Source organism: Engraulis encrasicolus, chromosome 17 (assembly GCF_034702125.1).
Source record: "Engraulis encrasicolus isolate BLACKSEA-1 chromosome 17, IST_EnEncr_1.0, whole genome shotgun sequence".
Lineage (NCBI taxonomy): Eukaryota > Metazoa > Chordata > Actinopteri > Clupeiformes > Engraulidae > Engraulis > Engraulis encrasicolus.
This window is the reverse complement of record NC_085873.1, coordinates 32,989,695-32,998,354: the sequence shown is the minus strand read 5'-3', so window position 1 is coordinate 32,998,354 and position 8,660 is coordinate 32,989,695. Positions and strand designations below refer to the sequence as shown.

Sequence of the window (8,660 nt, the reverse complement as noted above, 5' to 3'; positions counted from 1 at the left end):
ATACAGGTAAGCCATAAATAACAAAGGAAAACGAAATACTTAAACACATACAATAGACAAAGAAAAAACGAATAGACAAGGACTCACATACAGAAATCAGGTTCCATCTGTACTCCATCCGTATAGGACGGTAGCTCTTGGTGATTGATGTTGTAGGCATCCTTAAGATCAGGGTGTTAGCCAACATAGTCAGCAAACTCATTCCCTATTGCGCCAGTTTGTTTTAACCCCCCACCCCCCACCCCAACCCCTATGATTCAAAGTGATTGCCCTAATTTATACCAATCATTATCTTCAATCAAAAATAAAAATTAATCCAGTTTCCAAATAAATAATGTTATTAGTATACCTCTGGATAGTGCACCCAGACTAATTAAAGCATTTTCAGTAAGATAAGCCTAGTGTTTATTTTTAACATAATACCAAAATTCATACTCTGCTGAAAAAATCAGACAAGAGGCAATAGCAACACAAAATTAAACAATAATTAAATTAAATCCAGTATATTATGAGGTGCTATCCTACACCCAAAGAGGCTTGATCTGCCGAGAGAGAGAGAGAGAGAGAGAGAGAGAGAGAGAGAGAGAGAGAGAGAGAGAGAGAGAGAGAGAGAGAAAGAGAGAGAGAGAGAGAGAAAGAGATCCAATACTCATAAGCCATATCTTACTTACATTCACATACTCATACTCCCCAGACCCCTCCCCCACCTTGTTGATGTCTTCGTTTTCTAAAATTATTAAAAAATAATTAAACACGCAAGTCGCCATTTTTCGCGATGCTGGACAGTGACGTCGTGAAGTTGTACCAGCCGGCTTCGAACCTTTGTTCTGGTAACGGCTCAGCGACATGCACTTGCTTGCTGCATGGCATCTGCTCAGCCGTTTTAAAGCGATCCTATGCAACTTTGACATAAACACATAGATATAAACAACTTTATAGCGGCCTCTAGTGGTTCTGCCGAAAATGTGCATTGAACTAAATTAGACAGACATTGGCTTCGAGATTATGTGCGAATTAAATTTCGTCGTCTTCTGTAATTAACCAGATTCCCTTCCTTGCATTCAGTTCTCTCCACTTCTAAGGGGCGTTTATCATATGTGAGATTCCCCCCCTTGCTTATGAGTTGGCTGCTTCCTAATTCACTTCACACAACTGCATGCAATCATGTTTGCACTTCCCTCAGATGGATATTATTTGATCCACTTGTTCTCGGCAGATATCCCCGTCTATATTTCACATTTCCAGTAACTATGTAGGCCTACCTGTAGCCTACATTAGAAGAACGAGGAAACAAACGGCTATTTTGTTGTCATAATAACGATTTCGAGGTCGAGGTGACAAGACGCGGTTTTATCTCCTGTGGTGTTGAAAGTGAAAGTGGACATCCATATGCCGACTAGAGATCACGTTTCGTCTCCTCTTGATCGGCAACAACATATTTTTAGCCTCGCTCGACTGATTGTGTCCTTTGACATCAAATAAAATGTGCGACATCAGATTTCAACTCGTATACATTTGTGTATCTTTGTAAACTAAACGAGGTGGCGTGGGTTTGGAGAATGCTAATGCATACATCCCAGTGTAGTGAATGAATGATAAAATCCCCATCTTATTGCGTTCGGCTCTCTCCGGTTTGAAGCCCTTTTCCAATGTTCACACAAGCGATTTATTTGCCTGTCCAAACCTTTCATCTCAATTATCTCGTGATTTATTTGCAGTCCCATTCGTTGTTTTCACTGCATGCCAGTGTGATATTTTACAATCAGCTAGCCAGTAGCCAGTAGCCAGCTTTCAGCAAGCTGCTGCCTTATGTAGACCTCCTTGGCTGCTGCTTTGGCAAACGAAGGAATAGGTCTCGCTCCGCTCATACAGCATAGAAATCTAGACGCCCCTAGCGGCCACAAATTGCACAACAACAAAAGGCGCGGCGCCGCCAGGCAAAACTGCAAGTGCTGTTTCGGAGCAGGAGCACTAGGCGGTGATGGAAATATTGCCATTTTCCCCATTACGGGTCAGTCAAGCAAAATCTTGAGTACCAAGCCATTTCATGACTATGAAAAAGTTGCATAGTGTCTCTTTAATTTGAGAGAAACATTACAGCTTTTGTGTGTAAAATATGAAATGGGGATATACTGCCATCTATTGGTGGGTTGGTGCACTGTCAGCAGCCAACATCATCACCCTTCAGCCAGAGACGGTTTCTTTGCTTCAGCGACGTCCATGTCACATTCATCAGGTATCCGAAAGCCAAACACGAGTGGAGGATGCCATCTTCTAGCTCGCATTACAACGAAGATAAACCTGTGGTGGCTATCTCATAAGGCAGACGACTGTGAACCAAATCTCCACCATTATTTGTTGGAGACACTTACTCAGGTATGTAGGAAATGTTTGGAGGGTTGCCAATGCCTTTAACTTTACAAAACGTATGAGCTAGCCTGCTTGCTAACGTCAGACTATTTGAATAGTTATTGTATGGGTACGAAGCTACAGTAAACAATCACATGATCTAATTAAATGGGAACAGGTGTAATTACTGTAAGCTTGCCATCTTTCCTTATGTGACAGAATCAAATCTTTCTTGGCTAACCAAGAGTTAGCAATTTTACCGAGATGGCAAGCTTGCACTGAGTATGAATTGTCAATGTTTGTTATCAGTGTTCAGTTATCAGTTGCTACGCATTACAAAAGTAATTAATTACTGTAGTGCATTACTATTTTGCAGTATGTCAATGTAAGGCATTACAGGGTAAAAATCTGTAACATTTACTTATTTACAATGCCAAATAACTTAAGTTACAATGCATTACAATGACCTGGATATAGTGGTATTCAGTGTGGTGGGTCAGAAAGAGATCTATCCCTGAACCTGGTAGTTATTAGTCTGCATGCTGCCAAAAACACCTCCTGGATGAGAGTTGAAAAAGTCATGACTCATGAAATTCATTTACACCATAATAAATCGCCAGATCCATATTTAGGCCTACAGTTAGCCTATTTTTGCGAAAGTAACTTAAGTAATGCAAAAGTAATGCCTTGCATTTTAAATATAGTATTGTTGTAGTGTAAGTGATTCTTTTGAAAAGACAGCAACATGCAATCAGTAATGCATTAACTGCCCAACACTGTTAATTATGCAGGTGACCAGAAAATACCCTGACCTTGCACACAGCGCCTTGGTCCAGTGACATCTGTCAAGAAAGTAGCAGACAAGGCCCATATCCTGGAGTAGATTATGGAGCAGCAGCACCCAGACCCAAAACAAAGGTACATTCCCCTCACTCCAACTAGCATACAGTTAAGCCTACACTGCAGTTCACTTTACAAAAATGTCACATCCATGGAACTCCGATACACTTGTGACGTTGCACTAAAATAATTCTGAAAAAGACCTTTCTCCCCCCTGCTCTCCCAGTTTTGATGAAGGGGAAGATGTATGAAAATGTTCCCTTGTTTGGCTAGTGACACATTTTTCAGAGTGAGACGGATAAACATAGCATAACTAAGCAAGATCACAAGCATCTACTACTTTATATCAGCCTACCTGTAGTTTCTGTATCATTAAGTGCCTGTGCTACAGTACTTCAAATTACCTTCATTTATCAACTGATTCAATGTGTTTTCCTTCACATTTTCTTTTCCCAATATCAATGGCCTAGCTTAGATGGGGAACCTGTGTACTTTCTAATATGCGACCTTGCGTCCTCCACTTGTGCTTGTGACCTCGCTTCGCCTCCTGGCCCCTCCTCAGTGGAGAAAACAAACTTTCCAGCCGTCAGCCTTGCCAAAACATTTTTTGGGGCACTGTTTTTCATTCACCATCCCAATTGCAAATGATAAAATGACATTTGAAATGTGATTTTGAAAGACATTGAAATATAATGCTGTTGTCAGTGATGTCATCATGACGTATCACCTCCTGGTACGAGGCCACAAGCACAAGTGGAGGACACAAGGTCACATATTGGAACGCACCCCATGTCTTAAGGGCCGTTTGCACATAAGGTTGTTTTATCGGGCCCCCGATGTAATTTTAATGTTGTGCAGCTTGATATGAAATATGACATATTTTGTAATGGAATCTTAGAAAATACATTTGAAATACAATTAAGCTAAATTCAGGGGTCGGACCCCTCGAAAGGAAAAGGTTCCCCACCCCTGGCCTAGGCAGTATGTATCAACCTAAATTTCCTGTAACTCTCTGCAGGAGATGACACTGGAGGACCAGGTCTGGTCTTTGATGGCCTGCTAGAGTAGCGGAACAGGCATGGTGTCCCATCTCCAGCAGGAACACCTGGGGTACCTGTGGGAACTGCTCAGACATGCCGACCAGGAGAGGAAGTGCTGCGGTCCGGACCCACCAGCTCACTTTTTAAACAAAGTCATTACTTGTAAATAGATGTAAAGCTTACACATTCAATTGGTTTAGGCACAGAGTTTTACGGGTGTTTTTTTTTTTTTTTTTTACATGTTTCAGTATGTCAAGTGCAAATTCTTACTTTGTTTAGTAATACAAATAAAAAAAACTGAAAACAGAGTCAGCACTGTATTTTTATATCAAGAATTGAAAGATTCTCACAACAACAAAGTTAAAAGTAACATTAAAGGGACACTGTGCAGGAAATGGTCAAAAAAGGTACTGCAACTATGCTGCTTACTGAAATTGGGCTGCCTATTGCCAAATTTGATTTTAACATGAAAATTTAAGTATTAAACAAATATTTTCGAGTGGTCCGAGTACAGTCATTTTTGGACATTCAAAATGGGGGACAATGGAGAAGATCCCCCTTTTCATGTTTGAAAAGTGCAATTTTTCCAGTCATAATGAATACTTAATTTGATGCTGGTGGTAAGTATTCATGAAAAAGGTAACATTAGTGAATGGGCAGCATAAATTCTGGAAATAAACAACTACAAATCTCACACAGTGTCCCTCTAAAGAAATGTACATGTTTGTCACTACAGCCCAATAAGCATATTTATTGTCTTCAGGATGTAGGTGGTCATGAGGTGCAGCCATCATGGTCTATCAGCAGCTGCTTGGAACCCCGATCCTGTAGAACGAGAGCACATTTCCAGATGTATGCACATAGTGCTATTACATTATATGGTCAACAATAAGTGTTATTGTAGATGATGGCGCGCAAAGTTGCACATGTGAAATATAAGCAACTGTCTCACATAACATGAAATCTTAATTGAGAAAAATGGAACCGGTTGAAAAATATTGTGCATCACAGTATAGATTGGATACGATTTAGGTTTGAGGTACTTTGGTAGACACACAGCTGTCCAAATATTTTGGTTCTAATTGATGTAATCAACTTCCAGTCAACAAAAAGACATACCAGTATGTAAGTCAAGTAAGATCTAACAAATCAGCTAAAGAAGGCTTTGAGTCAACATACAAAACCAACGTACCCTTAAACTAGGAACCTACTGACCTTTGCCCAAGACCTTTGTCTCTTTACTCAGTGCACTTACTAAATTCAAAGATGGCAAAAGTATGAAATCAAGGCACAATTTCAACATGCAACTGTACTGATCATGATACCCTGCACTTGTCAGTACCTAATGATGCAGCATGTGTTCATTCAGCCTTTTTCTAAGATCCTGGGCATTCTAATAAGGACATGGATTTGTATACATATTGTAACGACCTGTTGTTTAGGGTTATGTTTGGCTGCACTGTTTTATGCTCTTGCTGTGTCAGGAGATAAATAACCCCCCCTGTTAAGAGTATATTAACATGCTCCAAATACCATGAACTCCTAAGTTATTGTTGTACGGTGTCTATTGATGTTGCATAACTTGAAGACGTGGCATTTTGTGGTTTAGATCTTTGAAAAAGCCCAATAGAATATCATCTCAGAAAGGGCCACACAAAAGTAGGCCTACATGTTGTAAATGTATTTACAAGTTAAGGGTAGCATGAGAAAAACTGCATATTGAAATTGGCAAGAGTTGTCTTCCATAAATATAGTAAATAACACACATTGTGGTCGCACAATAGCACATGAGAACTGATAGGCTACTCACCATCAGAGCTCTAGTTTCTGTTTAAGACTGACGTTCAGATTCATCATCACTGAAAAGAAACAAACGGCAGAAAGATGGAGGAGGGAGTGAGTAAGACACACACAAACGCACACACCATCGGTGCCAGGTAAACAGTTTTAAAATAAAGACTGTAGGTTATGTTTCACCTGAAATGGCCGACAATAACGGGACAGGCATCAATTTGGGTTTTTGGAAGTTGGTGCAAGCCCTCCTTCATACCTGCACAAATGGATGTACTGTGTTAGATTCAGATATAAAACCAAGATTTCCATTAGCCTACCCAGAAGGTAGGCTAAATACATCTCTAAAACTATTTTTTTTTTATCACTAGTCAATACCAAAAGTAGACACTGACTGTGACAACAGATCTCAGACTCAAACCATGTCGTACCACTACATTAGTCTCAGTAGCCAACTCGGTGCACGTTGCCACATATGCTAGTGATATTTCGAGATAGGTTACATTTTTTCTCACATCAGCTGGCCACTGTACCGCGGCATTTGAACTAGGTAAAACCGTCCAAGTAGCCGCAAATACAATTTTTGGATTGACAACACATAGAAGTAGTGTTAACAACACTTACTGTGGTGTGGAGTAAGGTGGTCTTCCTCTGTGATGAGTGGCGACGAGTCTGATTTGCCTTATGTTACCGTAGTAGTCGTCTTCTCAGGAGAGCACACAGCATCTTATCTGTCACGTTTTTAACGCACATTTCACTCGCTTCCCTGGACTTTTTAGACTCCGTATGGGGGGTGATCGTCGGGCAAGCCTCTGGTTTTAGCGTAGGCTTATAGCCAATCGCTCCCGGTGAGGTCTTCCATCAGTGGCAGTCGACTAAATCCATTGAGGAGAAAATGCTGGGCACAGCGCCACTTTTAGGAAGCTATCATAGCTAGCTAGCTGTACTCCGTCCATGGCATCCTCCCACCTTTTCTCCCCTTCTTGTCCTTTGGAAATATAAATATAGTGACACCACTCCCCTTGTTGCCTTTCGATTGGAAATTACATCCGAAAGTAGCACAATGTGGCATTTTACTACCAAACCGGCGTCAGTTGCTAATCAAGAGAACAGTGTGCTATCGAAGTTTTCAGACTCCTGCAACTTCGCTACGTCATCGCCCCCAGAATGCACTGCGCGGCGAAAACATCCGTTGGTCACCGAAAAATGTAGTTTTTAAGGGCATAGCAGTATTTTATGATTTTTTTTAAACAAAATATTTTCGTCAAAAATAATAAGTGTGGTCTATCAGCCCATATTCTTCATAGCCGGGGATCCTTTTAAGATCCTGCCGGACCCGGATCCTGTGAAAAACTCTATTATCCTGACGGATCCGGAACCGGAACCGGATCCGGTGCATCTCTAGAAAATAAGTTATTTTAGGCAGCACCATTGAAACCCATTCATCCTCCACTTGTCCGTGATCACCATCAAACTTCAATACCACCTGAAGAACTGAAGTCATTCTGACTGGTTAAAGATTATCTGATACTATCAAGCATGATGAAACAATTTCTAAGGAAACTACAATACTTAAAAAGTGCTTGATGCAGCAAAGTGTGTGTAGCACATGCATTTTGATAGTGATGAAGGCGTGAATGGCTGAAACATTTTAAGAACTTGTAACACTCTTGCAACAAGCAGCCCCATCTAAACCAATCTGCTAATCAGTGCCTGGCCTCACCTGAGTAGGGCTGTTATGCCATTATTCAATTACGGGCGTCACCTGCCAAGGGCCTGATGACTCTGGTCACATGGTACTCTTGCACCTGTATATAAATCTGGACTATCAACACTTCAGTTGCTTGCCTGCCTGCTGGCTGGCCTGCATGGCACAGCATAGCACTTGCTTGCCTACAAGCTTGCTTACATGCTTGCACACTTTCCTCTTTGTGAAAGCTTGCTGTATGTGGCATAATTTGTGGCATTGTTGCATATAATGTGCCTGCTGCAAATTAGGCATTGCTTTGAGAGCTAGCTTGTAGTGCTGCTTGTTTGCTGTGCTACTTGGTGCAAAATATTTTTTTAAAGACTGACCAATGCTATATTCATCATTGGCTCATCAAGAGATACAGTAAAAAGCCCACCTTGCACATTATCATTGTAACATAGCACTACGTACTCTGAAATTTTATTCATGCCCACACTTTCAAAGGACCACCGCAAACCATTTTCTCAATACAGCATAGCGCCATAGTATCATGCTCAAGGCACTCCAGTCATGGTGAACGATGGGAGGGTGGGGTGGTAACATGGCCAGGGTACCACAGTTATGGAGAATGATGGGTGGGGTGGGAAGTTGCCATGGCCATATTCATGAATACAACTATGACCCAGTATTTGCCTGTCATCACACAGTACAATTCAACTTTTTAACTGAAATGTACTGTTATTTTACTTATAGTACTGCATAAATATTGTAGAGCACTTTTAGTTTAACAATACTAATACTGTGAACGTTCTGTAGAGTACTGTTATTTAACAGTTCAATTGCTGCTGAAAAAATGTTATATACTGTGATACATTAAACAGCAATGAGCTGTATTTGATTTTTGGTGTGAAATAACAGTAGAATTACAGGTAAATATAATTGCCAGTAAC

General features: G+C 40.8%; 2 long non-coding RNA genes across 2 annotated transcripts; one reads left to right on the top strand and one right to left on the bottom strand.

The window, feature by feature from the left end:
* Window positions 1-2,087: 2,087 nt before the first annotated feature.
* Window positions 2,088-4,437, top strand: LOC134467428 (uncharacterized). Its single transcript, XR_010038544.1, has 3 exons — window positions 2,088-2,376; window positions 3,141-3,267; window positions 4,208-4,437. It is a non-coding gene; the product is annotated as an uncharacterized LOC134467428 (long non-coding RNA).
* Window positions 4,438-6,038: 1,601 nt separating this feature from the next.
* LOC134467427 (uncharacterized) lies at window positions 6,039-6,702 on the bottom strand. Its single transcript, XR_010038543.1, has 3 exons — window positions 6,645-6,702; window positions 6,207-6,279; window positions 6,039-6,088 (listed from the first exon to the last, which is right to left on the bottom strand). It is a non-coding gene; the product is annotated as an uncharacterized LOC134467427 (long non-coding RNA).
* Between the last annotated feature and the right edge of the window lie 1,958 nt (window positions 6,703-8,660).